Below are 14,790 nucleotides of genomic sequence, written 5' to 3'. Positions count from 1 at the left end.
GTGTGTGTGTGTGTGTGTGTGTGTGTGTGTGTGTGTGTGTGTGTGTGTGTGTGTGTGTGTGTGTGTTTCATCATCTATGTCTAGGAAGCTCGCTGGCTGAGAGGGTTAGGGCGTCGTTCCATGCGGCGAAGGTCAATGGGATGGCGGTTCGAATCCTGCCACCGGCGAAGTTTAACCAAAGGCATGGTTAATTAAATTCCACCCTACAAAGTCCTCTGTGAGGGGCACTGCCCTAGCCATCCGATAGGGGAGACTTTGTGACATTAAACTATATAAAAAAATAAAATCAATGTCTACTTTTTCGCCGATACACTATCCATCCATTATCGTCAATCCTGCGCATTTGTCTTCATCCATTCTTCCGTATTCTCTATCGCAGCACTTCTTGGGTCTTGCTTGATGTTACCCATCAATCACGTATAATGACGTCAATCATCGTTTTCTTGTGTTCTTTTGTTAAAGGCTTTGTTTGTGTTTTGATTGTCGCTTTTATTTTTATTTGTTACTTCTTTTGTTGTTTTCTTCTCTTTTCTTGTTTTTTATTTTTATGTTTTCTGTCTTCTCTCTTTATTCTTTGTTTTGTTCAAGGTTTGATTTGTTTTCATTTGTTGCTTGTTTGCTGTTGTTTGTTTTCTTTTTTTGTTATATTCTGTTTTTTCGCCTTCTCTATTTTCTATTTTGTTCAATGTTTAGCCTTTTCATAGCACCTTATTTGTTTTGAGTTGCAGCATATTTATTCATTTAGCTACTCATTTATTTATTCATTTATTTGTTCATTTAATTTTGTTCTTCTCCTCTTTATTCTTTACATTGTTTTCCGTGTCCGTGCTCTTGGTGTAGCGGAACTGTGCAACTGCTGCAACTCACAGTTGTTATCCACTTCACACGCTACCAATTGAACAGTGATTATGTATGTGTGTATGTATGTGTGTAAGTATGTATGTATGTATGTATGTATGTGTGTGTATGTATGAATGTGTGTATGTATGCATGCATGTATGTATGTATGTATGTATGTATGTATGTATGTGTGTATGTATGCATGCATGTATGTATGTATGTATGTATGTATGTATGTGTGTGTGTATATATGTATGTGTGTATGTATGTATGCATGCATGTATGTATGTATGTATGTATGTATATATGTATGTATGTATGTATGTACCTATGTATATAAGTATGTATGTATGTATGTATGTATGTATGTGTGTGTGTATGTATATATGTATGTATGTATGTGCGTACGTATGTATATATGTGTGTATGTATGTATGTATGTATGTATGTATGTATGTACGTATGTATGTATGTGTGTATGTATGTGTATATGCATGTATGTATGCATGTATGTATGTATGTATGTATGTATGTATGTATGTATGTACGTATGTATGTATGTGTGTATGTATGTGTATATGCATGTATGTATGCATGTATGTATGTATGTATTTACGTATGTATATATGTATGTATGTACGTGTGTATGTATGTATGTATGTACGTATGTATGTATGTCTGTATGACACACACACACACAAACACACACATAAACACACACACATACGCGCGCGCGCAAGCTTCATCTTCCAGGAGGGGTACATTGACGGTTTGCAGTGTAATTAAAGGTTTCAAGCCCTAGGCGAGGCTCGATCTCGGGCCTGCGACGTCGCGAGCCTTCGAAGCTAACCGATCTACCAGCAAACTGCGCATGCGTGTGTGCATGTGTGTATGTACATGTCCATATGTACATGCGTGTGTATGCTTATATGTATGCCTATGTGGATACGAATGTGCATATGAATGTTTCTGTGTCTGGGTTTAGGTAGATATTTGTATATGTGCATGCGCGTGTACGCATGTGCGCGTGTACGCGTGTGCGTGTGTGAGTGAGCGTGTGCTATCTTGTGAGCAAATAGTGAGGGTTGGGGGGTCTTGGCTCTCCTTGGCAGAGTCCGTCCCAGGCATCAGCGTCACCTCGACGTCTCAGCACTTCCTGGTTCACGCGATGTAGCAACGATACTTTTTCGTATGTATGTATGTATGTACGTATGTATGCATGCATTTATGTATGTATGTATGTATGTATGTATGTATGTATGTATGTATGTATGTATGTATGCATGTATTCATGTGTGTATGTATGTATGTATGCATGCATGTGTGCATGTATGCATGTATGTATGTATGTATGTATGTGTGTGTGTATGTATATATGCATGCATACATGTATGTATGTGTGTATGTATACATGTATGTATGTGTGTATGTAGTTATGTACTCATATGTATGTATGCATATGTATGTATGTATGTATGTATATAATGATGAATAATTCGTAATGAATAATTGATGAATGATAGATAATAAATAGTAAATAATAAACAGTAAATAATAAATAATAAATGATAAATAGAAAATAATAGATAATAGATTATAGATAATAAATGATAAATGATTATTATGAATTAATAAATAATAAATTATAAATTATTGATATCAAATAGCAAGTAGTGAATAAGTAAATAATTAATAATAAATAGTAATAACAAAAAAAAAACACGTAGATAACAGATATACGAGTATATACAGACCCAGTAACAGAATAAACAATCGATCAATTACTCAGAGATCTGTGGAAGACAACATCACAATACTTTACTACCGCTACAAAGACAATACATTTGCCACATTACCTTACTACTGTAGTAACAGGTGCTAAACAAAACCTACAGCTACGGGACTATAGCCACGGTGCAAAAACTACACCTACAACACTACAGTATAGTGCTTACCCATGACCATTAAAACTACGAGGCAAAAGCCACTGCCACTGAGAATGTACGACTTGTACGCATACAAGCTCAGTACCTGCCTAGGATCGGCGTGATGACTGGAACAAGACGCCCACCGCCATTGCTGTACAGATACAAACACAACAATCACGAGGTTAGACAAGGCACAACTGAACCCCACCAACTTCGCGCGCTCGCGTCGTTGGATCGTAACGCCGACAGTCGCCACCCACCCCCCTCCCCCACCCTATCATCGACTCGTAGGGACCAGAGCTCCCACCCTTATCCCTCCCCCTCCCCCTCCGCCTCACCCTTCCCCTCCACGCCCTCCCTGCCCTTGTTACTACAATTCTCTCCCCCCCCCCTTTCCCATTTTCTTCTTTTCTCATTATCCTCTTTCCTCTCCGTCTCTCCATTCCCTGTCTCCTCTTTTCTCTCGTTACCCAGCAGTTACATGCTTTCTCCTCTCCGACAGTTCACCCAATCCGTTTATGATTTGCCTTCTTCACTGTCCTTGATCTGAATATTTCTCCCGCGTTTTATAGTGAGGAGACTTCCTCAGGCCCTTTTATTCTGTTCTCTCACCTTCTTTCTTTCTCTTTCGTTGCCTACTTATATATATATATATATATATATATATATATATATATATATATATATATATATATATATATATATATATACCTATCTTCTAATCTACTAAGTACTTGTATCAAATTACAACTCCTTTTCATTTCCCCCCTCTTGTTACTCTCTTGTTTTGTAATACAACATAACCGCTCAAAGAGCTTATTTCATGGATCACGCAATATTTTTCGCATTTCATTAAACTAGCAATCCATTTGCTAATTTTGTGAAATGAAGAAAGTTCATGCCTCTTTTTTTTTTTTTATAAGAGATAAACATATTTTTCGTTCAAGTCTACCATGAAATGACTTGACACAAGAGTGAAAATTCAACATTTACATTTTTATGAAAGAAATCCAAGCTTAAACTAAGAAAGGGGACATCATCTAACTATATATAGTTGATATTTAGGTTACTATTTTATTAAGTTCTTGTTTGTTCTGCTTCGAAACGTCGACCCAAGAAACTAGTTTATTACCACTTAGAAGCTTTCATAGACAATACAACCATAAAGCGTCGATGTTTCAATTCTTAGTATTCTGCTAAGACTGCATCTTCATTAACCTCAATGGGGAAATGTATTTCCACGTGTTGAAGCTACATTTTGCCCAGTACGATGATTAGCCTTCTAACACAGCCAATGGCGGGTGACGCTCATCCTACTACCTGGAATCACGTTTGGGTAAGCGTGTTGGTTGTAGGTTCGACTAAAATGATCAGCCTCGTACTTTGCAGCTCAAAGCAAAACATCCTCATTCAAAAAACAAAGCATTAATGCCCTAGATAATCGTTTGACGATCATCGTTGAACGATCATCGTTGAACGATAATCGTACCGAGCAAGACGTACCTTAAAATCATTTTGCGACCTTCGATTTACTATGAAGGTGGCTTATCATCATGTGATACTTCTGCATGCTGGTGGTCCTGCCCATTTCTCTGGGGCATGTGTTGTTGGGTTGTTGGCACACTTTCCTTTGATAATTGAATAGAGTGAAGGGTGAAGATTAAAGAGTAAAGGGTGAAGAGTAAAGAGTAAAGGGTAAAGGGTAAAGAGTATATATATATATATATATATATATATAAAATATATATATATATATATACATATGTGTGTGTGTGTGTGTGTGTGTGTGTGTGTGTGTGTGTGTGTGTGTGTACGTGTATGTATACACACACGCACGCGAACACACACATGTATACTTGTATGGTCGTCTTTACAGACGTACTGTGCGTGTCGGCGGACCGACATCAGCTTCTTGGTATGCCTGCGCATGTGAGTCATTCAGTTGACCGGAGGAAGTAGAGAGGGGAGGAGGAGGAGGAGGAGGAGGAGGAGGAGGAGGAGGAGGAGGAGGAGGAGGAGGAGGAGGAGGAAGGGAGGAGAAAGAGGAGGACCAGGAGGGGAAGGAGAAGGAAAGAAAAAGGAGTACCACGAGGGGGAGAAAGGGGAGGAGGAAGGGGGAGGAGAAAGAGGGGGAGGAGAAAGAGGAGGAGGAGGAGGAGAAGGGAAAGGAGAAGGAATGAAAAAGGAGGACCATGAGGGGTAGGAAGGGGAGGAGGAGAAGGGGAAGAAGAGAGAGAGAAAAAGGAGGAGGAGAAGAAGGGAAAGGAGAAGGAATGAAAAAGGAGGACCACGAGGGTTAGGAAGGGGAGGAGGAGAAGGGGAAGAAGAAGGAGAGAAAAAGGAGGGGGGAGATTAGGAGACGGAGAAGGAGGAGAAGGAGGAGGAGGAGGAGGAGGAGGAGGAGGAGGAGGAGAAGGAGGAGGAGGAAGGGGGAAACGGAGGAGGAGGAGAGGAGGAAAAAGTAAAAGAAAATAAAGAGTAGGAGGGGGAGAAGGGGGAGGAAGAAGAGGGGAGGTAAAAAAGGAGGGAAAAAAGAGAAAAGAAATAAGGTGGGAGGAAAGGTAGGAGGAGGAGGAGGAGGAGGAGGAGGAAGGTGGAGGAAGAAATAAAACGGGGACTGAGAAGAGAAAGATGATGAGGAAGAGGGAAATGAAAGGAAGACTGGAAGGAATAGAAAGGGGGCGAGAAAGGAAAGAGGAGAAGGGGAGGAGGAGGAAGGGAAGAAGAGGGAGGAGTAGGAGAAGAAGGAGGAGGAGGAGGAAGAGCAATGTAATGAGGAGGAACAAGGGGGGAGGAAGAGGGAGGGGAGGAGGAGAAAAAGGAGGAATAGGAGGAGGAGGAGGAAGAGCAATGGGATGGGGAGGAACTGGGAGAAGAAGAGGAGGAAGAGGAGAAGGAAGAGAAATGGGATGAGGAGAAGCAAGGAAGGGAGGAAGAAGGAGAAGAGGAAGAGAAAGAGAAGAAAGAAAAGGAAGAGATGAAGGTGAGGGCTAAAGAGAGGCAGAGGAATGAACGAAGATTGAAGCACAAAGAGAAAATTAATTTGAGGAGAAAAGAGAGGACGACATAAAGAGAGCGGGGAGTGGGGAGGGGGAGGAGGAGGAGGAGGAGAAGAGGTAGATGGAGTGCTCGCAGACAAGGTAAGGAGTTACCTAACTCCCCTGGCTATGCGCTGTTGAGGATAATCATTCCTGACCCACAGTTGTCATTGTTGAATGTTTAACATATTTCTATATCAAATAGTCCTCTTTCAATAAGAAATACGTATATATATTTTTGCCAACAGAACTGTATAAATACAACAGTAATGACATATATCCATACTGGTAGTTCTGGTTTAGCATGGTCACTTTCTTGTGCCCCTGGAGCATTGTGTTCCTTTTCTCAAACGACCCCAATATGATCTTCATGATGTGACCGCGATTCCACTAATCTATTGTAAGGTTATAAAAGATAAAGTTAACATTATTGAATTCCATTATAGCAATATGAATATAGAAATTTAGCATACGAGATGTCTTGGCGACCCCAGAGTTCGGAAACAGCAGTGACCTAAAGCATAGTTAGTTGAATTAGGATTTGTTCTATAGGAGAATTATAATGAAGGAAGAGAGCGGATGGGGGGTGGTGGTAAAGAGAGTGGGAGAAGAGAGGGGAGAGAGCCGGGAAGGTACAGGATAGAAGCGCTGGTATGCTACAGTTAATAACAACAATGACAACAACAACAACATAGGCATGGAGCTGAAGCCTTGGTCAAATGGCTAAGTACACATTACTCTTCCCGTTCTACAGATATAAAATTTTCGTCAAGCATTTATTTTTTTTTCTCTAAGTAATATTTTACTTAGAGTTTATGCCATTCTTTCTAACGGAAAACATTTGTAATAATCAACAACTAAAGTGAATACCGCGGCGATTAAACACCATACATTGGTGTTTATCAAGAGAGAGAGAGAGAGAGAAAGAGAGAGCAAGAGAGCTGAAGCAGAGGCAAACCGACTCTCGTGAAAGCTGAGGCGAGGAGCAGAAGAAAGTTTATGAAATAGAGAAATGCGACGAAGAATGAAACAATATATATATAGATACAAGAGAGAAGAGAACAAAACCCAAGACAATAAGGAAAAGACAACTTGTGAAAAGAAAGTATGAAACAGCCACGCTAGAGTCGACGAGCCGAGGAGGAGAAGGAGGAGGAGTGGAAGAAGAAGAATAAGAAGAGAAAGAAGAAGAAGAAGAAGAAAAAGAAGAAGAAGAAGAAAAAGAAGAAGACGAAGAAGACGAAGAAGAAGAAGAAGAAGAAGAAGAAGAAGAAGAAGAAAAAGGGAGAAGAAGAAAATGAAGAAGAAGAAAAGCCGTTGTCTTGCTGCTTGGTAAGGTATAGGTACACTGGAGAAAAGAAATCCGACCACAGGCCCCTCCCTCGCCCTCCCTCGTCCACCCCTCCCTCTTCCTCCCTCGTCCTCCCCTCCCTCTTCCTCCCCTGCCCCCCAACTCCCTCCCTGGGAGGGTGTGTGGGACGCGGGTGGGGGATTCATTGCTGAGAAGAACCATTAAATGAGGTCTGGATCGAAAACGTTGTTCACAGAAGGGAATCCATCCACAACGACTCGGGCCTGCAGATTTACCTGGACACGTTAGAAGTGGCGGTTATGCGCGCGCGCGCGCGTGTGTGTGTGTGTGTGTGTGTGTCCGCACGTGTGTATGTATGTGTGTATACGTAAATATGTATGTATGTATGTATGTACGTATGTATGTATGTACATATGTATGTACTCGTATGTATGTAATGTATTTGTGTATGTATGTATATGTATGTATGTATATATTTATGTATGTATTTATGTATGTATGTATGTATGTATGTATGTATATGTGTATATGTATGTATGTATATGTGTATGTATGTATGTATGTATGTATGTATGTATGTATGTATATATGGATGTATATGTGTATGTACGTATGCATGTATGTATGTATGTATGTATGTATGTATATATATATTCATGTATGTATGTATGTGTGGATGTAGGTAGGCAGGTAGATAGGTAGGTAGGTATGCATTTATGTATGATAGCATGTGTGTATGAATATATGTATGTATATGTTTATGTATGCATATTTGTATATATGCTTGCATATATGTATGTGCGTATGATTACATGTGAACATGTGCATATGTATGCATGCACATATGTACGTACAAACATATGTATGCATGTATGTATGTATGTATTTATGCATCCATGTATGTATGTATGTATGTATGCATCCATGTATATATGTATGTATGTATGTATGTATGTATGTATGTATGTATGCATCCATGTATGTATGTATGTATGCATGCATCCATGTATACATGTATGTATGTATGTATGTATGTATGTATGCATCCATGTATATATGTGTGTATGTATGTATGTACGCACGCATGTATTCATGTGATTTACCCCAGTCTTGAATCACGGCTGAACCCGTGATGAATAGCTGTTAGCCTCCCGGATGAGAGCTCGGGGCTTGTATATAGCCCGCTCTATGGGCAATGCTGTAACCTAACACACACCCATCCCCTCCCCCAAGGATAACAATAACGACTTGTAGTATCGTAAAGCTTTCACGCTCTGAGTGGGGCGCGATATCAGTGTTGCAGAATAACGGGTTGTGATGCTAATCACTACACCATGTATGTATGTATGTATGTATGTATGTATGTATGTATGTATGTATGTATGTATGTATGTGTGTATGTATGTTACAGTATATATGTATATAATGTATTTGTATATATATATATATGTGTGTGTGTGTGTGTGTGTGTGTATTTACCTAGTTGTATTTTACGGGAAGGGGAGCTATGCTCGTGGGATCCCGTCTTCATATCTCATTTTATCTAAACTATTTTTAAATTCATGTATTGTTTTTGCACACCACTTTCTCATCTAACTTGTTCCAACTGTTTATTACTCTGTGAGGAAAGCTGTTCTTTTTCAAGTCTCTTCTATAGCTGTCTTTTTTTATTTTCTTTCCGTGTCCTCTTGTATTTCTGTTATCCCATTTTATCAGATTCTCTCTATCAGTAATTTCTATGCCTTTCATGATTCTGTAAATAGCTATCAAATCTCCTCTCTCTCTTCTTTGCTCTAGTGTCTGTAGTTCAAGTTTTTGTAGTCTCTCTTCATATGATAGTTTTGAGAGCGTTGGTGCCAGTTTTGTAATTGCTCTTTGTATTCTTTCAAGTTTTTTTATACATTTTTTTGTACTTGGTGACCATATCGTTGCTGCATATTCCAATCTTGGTCTTATCAGGGTGATTAGGATTTTCTTCACCATTTCTTCATCCAGGTATGTAAATGCAACTTTGATTGTTCTTATTAAATTATAAGTTTCTCCAAAAATCTTATTTATGTGTGTGTGTGTGTGTGTGTGTGTGTGTGTGTGTATGTGTGTAGGCCTATGTATGTATGTATGTATGTATGTGTGTATGTATGTACAGTATATATGTATGTAATGTATTTGTGTATATATACTGTATATATGTGTGTGTGGGCATATGTATATATGTGTGTGTGTATGTACGTATGTATGTATGGATGTCTGCATGTATGTATATATATATATATATATATATATATATATGTATGCATGTATATATATATGTATATATATATATATATATGTATGTATGCATGTATGTATGTATTATATGCATATATAGAATGCAGTGAGAACGTTATCGGATATTAGTTGTGTTTCATGGACACTGCCTTACTGTTAATGATTGCATCTACAGAGCAGTAGGGAGGCTCATGTTGAGAGAAAGAGAGAGAGAGAGAGAGAGAGAGAGAGAGAGAGAGAGAGAGAGAGAGAGAGAGAGAGAGAGAGAGAGAGGAGGGGAAGGGAGAGAGAGAGAGAGAGAGAGAGAGAGAGAGAGAGAGAGAGAGAGAGAGAGAGAGAGAGAGAGAGAGAGAGAAGTATCATCGGCGGTGTTTGAGCGGGCACGTGGGTTTTATCCCGTCGTTCCGTGTTTCCCGAGTCCGCGCCATCGATCCCGGAGCGCATTATATTCCTGCCCGCCGGACGCCGCCCGTCATCGGCTACAGAACAACACCACAACGGAACTGCAGGTGCAATAGAGCCAGCCAGTCCTTCCTCGGAACATCAGAGGCAAACATCACAACCTCCAAAAGGTTGAAAAACTCTTAGTAGTATTGGAAACACACAGTGTGTAGCAGGTAATGATGATCGCCAATGTAGTAGTAATAGTAGGAAGAGAAGGAAGAAGAGGAGGAGGAGGAAGAGGAGAAAATGAATGGGGAAACGGTACAACACAAGGTACTGAACCTAGCTTCCTGCCTTCCTACCTACTGTATATCGATTCACACGCACTTCCCCGCTCCCCTCCCCCCCCGCCCCCAAGAAGGAGTAATGTTAGAGGAGGCCCACACCATCAGTAATGACCATAAATGGTCGACAAGAAGAAGGATCACCCACGAATTGCTGTCCCTAATTACAACAACGAAACAGTACGTCATAAGGCAGCGACGCCTGGGACGAGACTACAGCGACTATAGACGTTATCAATGTGGGCTATTTTCACCGCGATTGCTGGAGGAGATTTGCAGCCTGCAACTTTCGGGGAAAGATTCTGATATGCTGGAAGAAAATAATTTTCTTCCAGCATATCTGAATTGTTGAGAAAACAAAATAGTTTGTCATCGTGATCTGACGGCGGAAAAAATTCTGGAGGCGAGTGCTAGCGGCGATTAATTGGAGGTTGGGGGAAAATAGCCCAGAGCGACGACGACCAGGGCAAAATCGACGACGATGATCACAAGGTGAGGTCGTCGACCAGAATTTAGCATAATCACACCAACCAATCAATGGAGACAAACACGCCCTGACGTCGCACAGCCGAACACCCTCTTCTCCTCTCCCTCCTCCTCCTCCAGCGTCCCTTAATGGTCCAATACAGGACCGGCCTACCCCCTGAATAGCCATACAGCTCGACCATACTGAGTAGGTGCTTGCATATGTATTGCGGAGCGGCTCTGAGGATCATTTCACAGCAAGCTCCCATGCAGACTACCGACTCATCTCCAGGCAGATTGGATCTATGAGACACAACCACGACTCTCGGAAATGATCCTGTGAGGAGGGTCATAAGCTCGTTTCACACGTATCGACTTTTCGCCGTGCGCCGTCCACGACACGACGTCGTGGTCTCAAATAATCATGAGTGTCTATGGACGCTTTCACATGTGGTCGTGGACGTGACGTGTGAAAGCGTCCATAAACACCCATGGTCATTTGAAAGCACGACGTCGTGTCGTATACGGCGCACGGCGAAAAGTCGATACGTGCGAAACGAGTCTTATTTGTCTCATGCCTGCATCATAGGGGACATCGTGGTTCGAGCCCCGGTGACTCCAGTGGTACAGTCAGTAAAAATAAATAAATAAATAAATAAATAAATAGATAAATAAATAAATAAATAAAATTGACCCACGCTAGTTCTTACAACGGCAATATGATTTTTCTGTCGAATACGTAATGTATTTTCCATTGTAACATTCAGCTTACATCTAGGTGATTTTCTCGAATAGACAAAGAAAAAAGTTGCTAGACAAAGGATTTGCATTTTGTGTCTTGAAAACTTTGGCTGGGCCAAAACTTTTGCTCGTGACTGTACCTCATGGTCTTCCGAGGAGCGACTTTGTGTTGAAAGGATTCGAACGCGACCTCAGAATCCTGGCGAGTAACAGAAATAATCATAATGAAACTGGGCCTTTATAAAATAACAATGATAAAAATAATAGTAATAATGATAATGATAATAATAATAATAATAATGATTATAATAGTGATAATAATAATGATAATAATAATAATGATGATAATAATAATAATAGTAAATAATAATAGTAATAATAATAGTAATAATAATAATATTAATAACAATTATAATTATGAATTGAATTAACAAGTAAATAAATTCATGGTGCCCATATTCACAGTGACGACACTGGCAGTGGTGATAATAATCGCTCCAATATCGGTTACATAATCATCTAAGCGAATAATGATAATTTTAATTAAGAGAATATCAATACGGTACTAGTGGATTAAGGTAGCACTAATAAAAGGTTTCAAATCAAGGAGAATGCATTAATTCTAACAATGAATAATGATAACCATGGTGGAATTGCTATTCAAGATAGTTTGTCTCAAACTATACGATCATCTTGGCCTCTGGTGTACAGTTCTCATGTCTTCTGCATTTTCTGTATTTGTTATAATTCCCAGGTTATGACGTTCATATCATTCATGTAGATACGGCAATTGATGGTTTGAAATAGTTTCTCTGGGTTCTTGTATGTGTGCAAGTGAAACCAGATTTGAAATTGTGCAACCTAAACGATGTACCGACATTCCGGCAACCACGATTGGAATGGCAATGGAAACAAATTTATTTTTCTCACGCCAGATCGAGAATGCCATAATGGCAATAGATAAATAAATTAGATAAAAATATATAAATAAACGAATAGATATTATTCTTCATTAGTTATCATGGGTTATAACAGACGTGGTCTTTTAACTTTCCCGCGATGTTAATTTTCATTTTGACCTATTTGTACTAACTGTGCAGTAGACTACTAATATATTAATATCTGTTAATTTATTCATCTATTTATTCATGTAGAATGTTCACCCGTTCATCCGGTCTTGATAAGACGAAAACATATGAAATAAAGCAAGTCCAGTTCGTTCCAGATTTCAAACGGAATGCTTTATTTCAGTTGTAAAAAAGTGACAGGATATAAAAAAGTTAATACTCTTGTTAGTGTCCTTTGACTTTTGTGTAGTTAAGTTATTATTCACGTTTTATGGTCACCTTAGCTGCATAAAAGTTTCAGGTTTCAACATGAACAGAGCGTTCGAATGTCAGTGAATGTTGCTTTTCCATAATAAAAAGAAAAATGGTTCTCATAGAATCATGTAGCATCCAGAACTCTCCATTCTGAACAAAGGGGATTTCCTGCTTTCATACACCCCTGATAAAGAGAACTTTCTGCAAATTTATCGGAATAGTTTCTTAATATAGTACATTATTGAGGCGAAGGAAAATTTCTCACATGTTTTCAATTCATTCCTCGTAACGATCCCTTGATACCCACGATCCACACGAAGTACGAACTTCAAGTTGGACTGCTGCCCGCGATGGCAGACGACTTCGGCACTCCTTCGGAAGCCTGCGGCAGGTGGCAGAGATCTGGGGTGGATAGAGGAGGGGGGAAGCAGTCTATTCTAAGCCCCATCCGTCCATCTTAATCAGTGACCTCTCCTCTCCTCACTTCCTTCGTCCTTCCTCTCTGAGTGGGGCGGGCTGAGGCTGGTAAGCATTACGGTGCTGTGGGCAGCACCACTGGGGTGACTTGCACACCATAGCATACGACGCCGACACGACATCACAGAAAAAGCAACGTGGGGTAGGGTCGGGTGGGGGGGTAACGATGATAACATACACCTATTTCTTCCCCATCATTTCCATATGTACGTTCTGTACTAACGGACTCTCTTTATATTCTAATTTGCAAACATAAATACTAGTTCTCAAAATATATTTCCATCCCTGGCCATGGTGGTGTGTGTAGAGAATAGAAGCTTAGAATATAATAATAGAAGTGTGTGGGTGTGTAGGGGGAGAACGAAGGTGGGAATGGTAATTGGATATCGGGATGAAATGGACCGGAATACAAAGTAGGGGTGGGGTGGGGTGTTTAATTGGGGTTCACAATGCAACCCTAAAGAGGGACACTGATTTTGGCGCCTTTCAGTGACCCATGTGACCATGAATGTCTTTCTCTATTTTGAGACAGAATATAAATACCTAATCCAGGACTTTCCAATTATATCTACCGGAAGTGTTAACCATTCACAAAGGTCATGCACTGGGTGGAATAAGAGTGTTGTCTAATTATAGAAATATTTATTGGCTTCCTCATTTTAAGAGAGGTAGCCAAATCAAGGCATGTACCTACTCCCACCCACATCTACTTGATAAAAATTATAGGATCATTATATATATATACATATGAATCAACCAGTCCATTGCTCCTGGTCTCTCCTGCAGAAGATCCAATGATCCCATGTAACTGGCAACAGCCACCTTTCTGGTCCTCAAGTCATTCACGGAAGTCTGGATATAGCTAGGGTGGGACAGTGTAAGATTGGGTGTTCAGTGACCTCTGTGTGATAATTGCATCTGGGGCAGTTTGTTCCTGTAGCCAAGACTATTCTGTGCTGGCACTGCCTTGGTGCTGGATGGTGACCTAAACACAAATGTACTAATGCAGTAATTGCTTCTCTTGGGATTTTTCTGAGACTGATGTGTAAGGCAGTTGATGAAATCAAGTAGTTGGTCTTAAAGACTTGTTTTGTTATCCAAATGTGAATGCATTTTTATGTGGATGCATTGTGTAATACAAGTCAGTCTACATAAGCCATTAATTTAATCCAGATTGCTTTCTTTTTCTTTCAATAGTACTTGTACCTCCCCTTTTAAAACAATTACCAGTCATTCTCTCATTATCTCCTGCTCACTGTTCTCTGCATTTTATAACTCCTTTGAAATACACCAATCTGTCACAGGGTTTTCTTCCTTTAACTATCTACTCCTTCACCTCTTCCAAAATCTTTTCCTTTAAGAATTCTCACTCACATTCTCCTGGCCTCTACCCTGTGTTTACTTTCTCTCTCTTCACTCAATACATCTCATGTGCTTCATCATTTTTTCCTTGTAACTATTATGAGCATGTCTCTTTCCCATCCTTCCTTCTCATCATACTTCCCTCATCCAATACACCATTTTTAATTTAATAATTTGACACAGCCCGAAGGGATTTCTCCCTGTCTTCTCCTTTTCTTCATGAGGGGACGGAGAGGGGGGGTCGCTGAATTAATGAAGTGGCCTTGCTGTGGATGTGCTGTGTCTTGCAACACTGCTTCTGACCCAGGG

This window comes from Oratosquilla oratoria, chromosome 15 (assembly GCF_046742065.1).
Source record: "Oratosquilla oratoria isolate Oo_2021 chromosome 15, ASM4674206v1, whole genome shotgun sequence".
Classification (NCBI taxonomy): domain Eukaryota; kingdom Metazoa; phylum Arthropoda; class Malacostraca; order Stomatopoda; family Squillidae; genus Oratosquilla; species Oratosquilla oratoria.
This window is presented reverse-complemented; position numbering follows the sequence as displayed.